This window comes from Salmo salar, chromosome ssa05 (assembly GCF_905237065.1).
Source record: "Salmo salar chromosome ssa05, Ssal_v3.1, whole genome shotgun sequence".
NCBI classification, from domain to species: Eukaryota; Metazoa; Chordata; class Actinopteri; order Salmoniformes; family Salmonidae; genus Salmo; species Salmo salar.
Genome location: NC_059446.1, coordinates 61,906,283 through 61,915,474, shown reverse-complemented (window position 1 = coordinate 61,915,474; position 9,192 = coordinate 61,906,283).

Below are 9,192 nucleotides of genomic sequence, written 5' to 3'. Positions count from 1 at the left end.
ACCTCCGGATCTGATCTTGATTGGGAAGCCACCACGGACGAAGGCGCCGGAACCTCTGGATCCAGGGCGGCAAAACTGTTTCTGGTCTGTGTCAGTTCCGGGCTCAACATCTCCATGGAGACCCCTGTTGCCAGAGGACGCCGCCTTCGATTTCCACGGCGAGTGACGTGCCTCCATGTCTGGTTGGTTGGATCGAGATCAGCTCCGTTCTCCAGGGAAGGGGGAGACCCCTTCGGGGATGGAACCTTGCCTAGCACCGGCCAGTAGGCTGTAGAGAGCCGACATGGCGGCGAAACATCCATCAGACCAGAGCGGCGTCCGGCTACTGGGGTGGAAGAAAAAGAAAAAGTAGGTGGGTGTGGGTTCCCCAGTAGCTTATGTAGGTTTTCTACTTGCTTGCTAAGAGTTGCTACTTCGCTCATGTAGTCCTCCGCAAGCAAGTAGTTGCTACATTAACAGTCAACGCGGTCCACATTGTCCCATAACAAAGCAAAGTAAATGCAGCTCCTGCAACGTTGGAAACGTTCATTAGTAGCCTATATTCGAAGGAGAGAGAGTTCAAATTGTAAGCAGAATGACTTGGTTGACACACTGTTCATTTATGTCATTTCGTCACAGATGGATGACTAACGGAGGTTCCAGGTAGAGTACAAATAACCAGGCTCAACAATACACCACTCACTGGTCAGATCACCTCTTACTATAAACATCCTGTTCTCCTCTCTGAAAATGTCCAGCTCTGTAACAACAACCACTAATGGGGTGGTGATCATCACCCATGTGCATCCTTCTGGAAACGTAATGAAGGACACTTCTCTCCCTCACTGTCTGGTACAGACAGTCTTCTCAGTGCTGGGAAGATTCCGGATGGGGCATCCAAAAGCGCTGGGGGTAATTTCTGTTTAAGATAATTTATATTTATTTTCCAACCAACATTTTGGTTTGTGGCTTTAGCGAAAGGTATTATAATACTGTTTTACTGCACAATGAGCCATTGTACTATGCTAATTTAAGATGTAAACATCTTTATAATTGAATCATGTAGTTTTGAATAACAATGCATTCCAATTGTTTTTTATGCAATTGAAAAAAAATCTTTCATTTGAGGTAATGCTTCATAATCTCTTAATTATCTAATGACTTATATATTATCTAATGACTAATATATACTGAACAAAATATAAACGCAACATGTAAAGTGTTGGTCCCATGTTTCGTGAACTGATATAAAAGACCCCAGACATTTTCCATATGCACAAAAAGCTTATTTCTCCAAAATTTTGTGCACAAATTTATTTATACATTTATTTTGTCAATTTGACCAGCGATAATATAGCAAGCAGGAATGAGTTGATGGAGAATCCACGCATCAGGCGTGACTCTCACTCTCTCGCTGCAGTGTCCCTGCGCGCCAAAAATGACAATCAGGTCTCTCCGCGACGCACATACAGTCGTGGCCAAAAGTTTTGAGAATGACATATTAATTTCCACAAAGTTTGCTGCTTCAGTGTCTTTAGATATTTTTGTCAGATGTTACTATGGAATACTGAAGTATAATTACAAGCATTTCATAATAGTCAAATGCTTTTATTGACAATTACATGAAGTTGATGCAAAGAGTCAAAATTTGCAGTGGTGACCCTTCTTTTTCAAGACCTCTGCAATCCGCCCTGGCATGCTGTCAATTAACTTCTTGTCACGGCTGTTCGAAGGAGCGGACCAAGATGCAGCGTTTTCGTAGTTCCACATATTTTATTATAGTGAAACTAAATGCAATACACTAAACAATTTGAAAATATGTAAACAGCAAACAGTGACGCAGAGAGTACAACACACTACTCAAAAGACAATAACCCACAAACCACAATGAGAAAAACCCCTACTTAAATATGATCTCTAATCAGAGGCAAATGAGGATCAGCTGCCTCCAATTAGAGATCAACCCCAAACAATTCAACACAGAAATAGAAAACTAGAATTTAAACATAGAACTACAACATAGAAAACATAGAACAAACACAACCCCCCCCTGTCACGCCCTGACCACTCTAGCATAGAAAATAACAACTCCGAATGCACCCAGACTCCGAATGCACCCAGCCAAAAATAATTTTTAAAAAACACAAAGGGAGGGTAGGGTGGGTGACTAATGTCTATGACGGCGGCTCTGGTTCCGGGCGTAGTACCCCCACTGCCCGCTGATCCCCCCGCTTCTGTATGTCCGGAGGAACCAGACCATGGATCCTCGCCGGAGGCTTCGGACCGCTAACTGCCGCTGAAGACTCTGGGCTAAAGGCCGCCGCTGAAGGCTCTGGGTTGCAGACCACCGCTGAAGGCTCTGGGTTGCAGACCACCGCTGAAGGCTCTGGGTTGCAGACCACCGCTGGAGGCTCTGGGTTGCAGACCACCGCTGGAGGCTCTGGGTTGCAGACCACCGCTGGAGGCTCAGGGCTAAGGAGCGTCGCTGGAGGCTCAGGGCTGAGGAGCGTCGCTGGGGGCCGAGTGCTCACAGCAGGCACTGGCTGTACCGGGTTATTGATGCGCACTGGACGGAGAGTGCGTGGAGCAGGAATCGGTCTCACCGGACTGGGAAGACACACTAATGGCCGAGTGCTCACAGCAGGCACTGGCTGTACCGGGTAATGGATGCTCACTGGAGGGAGAGTGCGTGGAGCTGGTATAGGAGGCGCCAGACTAGTAACACGCACCTCAGGGCGAGTGCAGGGAGCAGGAACAGGACGTACTAGGCTAGGCAGACGCACTGGAGGCCTGATGCGTGGGGCTGGCTTTGGAGGCGCCAGACTAGTAACACGCACCTCAGGGCGAGTGCGGGGAGCAGGAACAGGACGTACTGGGCTGTGAAGGCGTACTGGAGGTCTGGAGCTTATGGCTGGCACAACCCGTCCTGGCTGAATGCCAATCTTAGCCCGACAACGATGAGGAGCTTTCACCAAACGCACCGGGCTGTGAATGTGTATGGGCGATACAGTGCGCATTACTGCATAGCTCGGTGCTTGCCTCGTCACCCGCTCCCCACGGTAAGCACAAGGAGTTGGCTCAGGTCTCCATCCTGACTTAGCAAAACTCCCCGTGCCCCCCCCCCAAAAAAAACATTTTTTGGGGGGGGCTGCCTCTCGCACTTGCCTTTCGGTGCGTATAACACCTCGTAGTATCGTCGCTCTGCCTTCTCTGCCTCAAGTTCCTCCTTCGGTCGGCGATACTCCCCAGTAATGTAAGATATGTAAACATTATTAAAGTGGCATTGTTTAAAATGACTAGTGATCCATTTATTAAAGTGGCCAGTGATTGGGTCTCAATGTAGGCAGCAGCCTCTCTGAGTTAGTTATTGCTGTTTAGCAGTCTGATGGTCTTTAGCAGTCTGAAGATGTTTTTCAATCTCTCTGTCCCAGCTTTGATGCACCTGTACTGACCTCGCCTTCTGGATGGTAGCTGTGTGAACAGGCAGTGGCTTGGGTGGTTGTTGTCCTTGATGATATATTTGGCCTTCCTGTGACATCGGGTGCTGTAGGTGTCATGGAGGGCAGGTAGTTTGCCCCCGGTGATGCGTTGTGCAGACCGCACCACCCTCTGGAGAGACTTGCAGTTGAGGGCGATGCAGTTGCAGTACCAGACTGTGATACAGCCTGGCAGGATGCTCTCGATTGTGCATCTGTAAAAGTTTGTCAGGGTTTTGGGTGACAAGCCAAATTTCTTCAGCCTCCTGAGGTTGAAGAGGCGCTGTTGCACCTTCTTCACCACGCTCTCCGTGTGGGTGGACCATTTCCAGTTTGTCTGTGATGTGTACGCTGAGGAACTTAAAACTTTCCATCTTCTCCACTGCAGTCCCGACGATGTGGATAGCGACGTGCTCCCTCTGCTTTTTCCTGAAGTCCACGATTGTCTCCTTTGTATTGTTGATGTTGAGTGAGAGGTTGTTTTCCTGACACCACACTCCGAGTGCCCTCACCTCCTCCCTGTAGGCTGTCTCGTCGTTGTTGGTAATCAAGCCCATTACTGTTGTGTCGTCTGCAAACTTGATCATTGAGTTGGAGGCGTGCATGGCCACGCAGTCGTGGGTGAACAGGGAGTACAGGAGAGGGCTGAGCACACACCCTTGTGGGGCCCCAGTATTGAAGGTCAGTGAAGTGGAGATGTTGTTTCCTACCTTCACCACCTGGGGGCGGCCCGTCAGAAAGTCCAGGATCCAATTGCACAGGGCGGGGTTGAGACCCAGGGCCTCCAGCTTGATGATGAGCTTGGAGGGTACTATGGTGTTGAATGCTGAGCTGTAGTCAAGGAACAGCATTTTTACATAGGTATTCTTTTTGTCCAGATGGGATAGGGCAGTGTGCAGTGTGATGGCGATTGTGTCATCTGTGGACCTGTTGGGGCGGTATGCAAACTGAAGTGGGTCTAGGGTGGCCGTTAAGGTGGAGGTGATATGATCCTTGACTAGCCTCTCAAAGCACTTCATGATGACAGAAGTGAGTGCTACGGGGCGGTAGTCCGTGATTTCCTGTAGACCCTGCCACATACATCTCGTGTCTGAGCCATTGAATTGCGACTCCACCTTGTCCCTGTACCGGCATTTAGCTTGTTTGATTGCCTTGCGGAGGGAATAACTACACTGTTTATATTCAGCCATATTTCCAGACCTCTTTCCATGATTAAATGCGGTGGTTCGTGCTTTCAGTTTTATGCGAATGCCGTCATCCATCCACGGTTTCAGGTTAGGGTAGGTTTTAATAGTCACAGTGGGTACAACATCTCCAATGCACTTCTTTATAAACTCACTCAACGAGTCAGTGTATAGGTCGATGTTGTTCTCTGAGGCTGACCGGAACATATTCCAGTCCGCGTGATCAAAACAATCTTGAAGCGTGGCTTCCGATTGGTCAGACCAGCGTTGAATGGTTCTCGTCACTAGTACATCCTGTTTGAGTTTCTGCCTACAAGACGGTAGGAGCAAGATGGCGTCGTGGTCGGATTTCCCGAAGGAAGGGCAGGGGAGGGCTTTGTATGCATTGCGGAAGTTAGAGTAGCAGTGGTCGAGAGTATTACCCTTGCATGTAGTGCAATCAATATGCTGATAGAATTTAGGTAGCCTTGTTCTCAAATTTGCTTTGTTAAAATCCCCAGCTACAGTAAGTGCAGCCTCAGGATATATGGTTTCCAGTTTACATAGAGTCCAGTGAAGTTCCTTGAGGGCTGTCTTGGCGTTTGCTTGAGAGGGAATGTACACAGCTGTGAATTTAACTGACGAGAATTCTCTTGGCCGGCATTTCTAGGTCGGCTGAGCAGAAGGACTTGAGTTCCTGTATGTTATGATTACACCATGAGTTGTTAATCATAAAGCATACACCCCCGCCCTTCCTCTTCCCAGAGAGGTGTTTATCTCTGTCGGCGCGATGCATGGAGAAGCCCGGTGGCTGAACTGATCCCGACAACATATCCCGACAGAACCATGTTTCCATGAAACAGAGAATGTTACAATCTCTGATGTCTCTCTGGAAGGCAACCCTTGCTCGAAATTCGTCTACCTTGTTGTCAAGAGACTGGACATTGGCGAGTAGTATACTTGGGAGCAGTGGGCGATGTGCACGTCTATGGAGCTTGACCAGGAGGCCGCTCCGTCTGCCCCTTTAACGGCGCCATTGTTTTGGGTCGGCTGCTGGGATTAGAGCCATTGTCCTGGGTGGTGGTCCAAACAGAGGGTCCGCTTCGGGAAAGTCGTATTCCTGGTCGTGATGTTGGTAAGTTGATGTTGCTCTTATATCCAATAGTTCTTCCCAGCTGTATGTAATAAGACTTAAGATTTCCTGGTGTAGCAATGTAATCAATAATACATCAAAAAAACGAAATACTGCAGTTTTCTAAAAACTCGAAGAAAGGTGACCATCTCTGTCGGCGTCATCTGTGATATTTCTTATTTTGTATACATTTGCAAAAATTTCTAAAAACCTCTTTTTGCTTTGTCATTATGGTGTATTTTGTGTAGATTGATGAGGGGAAAAAACGACTTAATACATTTTAGAATAAGGCTGTAATGTAACAAAATGTGAAAAAATCAAGGGATCTGAATACATTCCAAATGCACTGTATGTCACTGTCAAGGTAATAAATATCCTATGATGTCCTGTGTTATTTCTGCAGACTATGAGCTACCCAAAGGGTCCAGAAAGAGCAGATATGGGTACTGGTGTTCAACAGAATACATTACATTGCAGTCATCCCCTGAAAAACAGACCTCAGTAAATAAAACACTATTTATTTTGTTGAAATTATTTTGTTAGCTATGTTTCCGTTGAAAGCCAGGCAATGGCTAGCACATCACTGTGACCACACTATTATATTGATGGTGTCTGTTATTGTCCACAACTTCTCTAATTATGTTAACTAGCTATATGGTTAATAATATCATAGCATTATTTTTAAATGTATTTGTAATTTATATTTGTTCTTTAACTGACAGCCAGAATTGTGTGAAAATATTACATTTATCAAAGAAAAGGAACCACAGTTTAGCCATGTTAGTTTTGCCAATGATTGTTATAAGACAAAATACTTTGTTCAAAGTTGATCTGGCATCACCTTTTAGAATACTAAAACACAACCCAAATGAATGTGACTGGATGTCCTGAAAAAGATCATTACCTCATTGTCCACACAATAACATTTCTATAGGAAATACTCAGGTGTTCTGGAGTCACTGAAGGGGCTGAAAACATTGTTATAATGAGAGATCTTTGATGCAATTTCTCTTTAGATTGAGAGGTGGATGGAATATACAGCAGCCTGTCCTGGAGATTATTAGGATATCATTTGGGTATTCTTTAATATTTCTTTTTTAGGTTTGTGCAATTGTATAATTCTTGTTTACAGACAAGTGATGTAGATCATGTCGACCATAATGACCGGATGTGACTATACAGCTACCACCCGTAGTGACTTTTAATAGCAGGTTAGGAGAGCAAAACCCTAACCCTTTTCCTAACCTTAAGTCTCCTAACCTGCCACATTAATTCTCCTAACCTGCTGTAAATTCTTCTAACCTGCTACTAAAGTCTCTTCTGGTCGTAGCTGTACTCCTTTTAGTCGGAACCATAATGACCCTGAGACACAGGCAAGGGGAGGTGTGTCTGTCACACACGGCCACAGCACAAAAAACACTTGATTCCATTTATTTATTCAAATATCGAGTGTATTCTTTCAGATGTTTTATGTTTCCATTTAATAATAAAGGTCCACATATCATAGACCATATCATCATTTGACCACATCAAATAGTTGAAAACATCGCTTAAACTTTATTGACAGAATAAGATGCAAGCCATTGGAGTCATATTGTGACAGTATTGCGTTGTGTTGTTGAGAGTATTCCATGCTCTGTTTGACACAACATCTAGTACTCCTTCATCTTTTAAAAGGGGTATTTGAAGACTCGCTTTATGACCATGGCTAGGTTAGCACATAGCTTATCCATTAGGACTGTAGTTTAAACACACAGCGGGTAGTTCATTTCATGAGTCTCTTTCTTACTTATATGTGGACCATGCACTGCCTTTCCCTGTAAAATATATACTAGGAGAAAAAAAAGATAATGAAAAGTCCCATTCCAGTTGTCTGATCTACGCCAAGCCTTACAATAATTTTTCAGAGGAGAAATTTTTAAAAGTGTACGATAATGATAATAATATTAACTAATCGCTAACTGAACATCAATGCTGCTGAAAGTAAAGCATGTAATAACAACAGAGCACTTCATACAATGTATAGACAAAGTGGTCCTGGGATAGATCAAACAACTCTCCATAAAAGATGATCCTACTGCCTCTAAGTACTAGAAAACAAGATATAGAAAGTTGAGAATGCTTTTGATAGTAAATAGAAAAACCCCACATATTTTTGCACATTTGTGGCACAGGAATATACAGTGATCAATAAACAAAATGACAAGCTTCACAATATCCATGGCTTTTTGTTAGTTTTCTATACAATGTATACCCACCTTGAATTCAATGTCTTATTCCACAAAGGAGGAACGCATATGTACAATAAATATGCCATTATTATAACTACAGCCGTTCAAGATAATATTACCTGACTATTTCAATTTCTTAAGTTAATTATATTTCTTGATTTTTCTTTTTCCCTATTTGTTTGTAAAAAAATTGTCAGAAATGAACTTGAATAGACAGGTCAGCAAAATGTATTTTTTTAAATGTTTGAAACCTTACAAAAATTACATCTGAAAATGCTATTTTTCCTGTTTTTTTTCTTTACTTTCTTTAAAACAAAAATGTTAAAATGGTGCATCTGGCATAGTTTGAGAAAGAGAGAAAGATTGATGATGAAGTAAGTCCACAACGCATACATACAACAAAGAGGACAAAGATAACTATCAAAAACAGTGAGGCTGAAAATCACCCAAGGGTCACTGTTGTCCATCCCAAACAGTGATCTTGCTGTGGGGTGTTCTGTGTTATTGGACTACGGCAAACCCTGGGTCGTGTTCATTAGGCACAAACAGTAGGAAAGGTTTTCAAACGGACAACAGAAATGAACGCCCCTATAGGATAAGTGCAGGTAGTACCACCTCTGTTTAAAATATTTGCTTCAGTTTGGTGCTTACTGAACACGGCCAATACAACATCTGTTCCATCTGGGTGCAACAAAAATAGTGCTTATACTACTGTATATGGGAGTAAGGCTACCTAACTGTAGTTGGGATACTAAATGGATAAAATAGTAACATTCAGCACAAAATACTTGAATGAACTTTATCTTCCCTGTGTCTCAAAATATTGCACCTGCTTTTGAAGTTTATCAAAAAGGGCAAGGAGTAAGCCACTGCTCTCTGGCAATATGTTTTTTTAATGTTTTAAAACTGCAGGGTATAAGAGGCAATAACCAGGCAACTCCTGCTTGCAAGAAGAAAATGAAATTGGAATTAATATTGCCTGCTGCTTTAAAATGGATGCACCAGTATCTGTTACTTCTACATTTTATCAGGCATTACTGAAATAGAGCCACAATTATCATGAGATGGAACAATAATCAATTCAATAATAATCAATCAATTCACCCTAGATTCCTGGTGGACAGAAACAATATCCCTACTCTCTGTACCTAAGTGCTCTGCATGTACAGTCCTGTGCATTGCCATAACCCATAATGTACAGTACCAGTCAA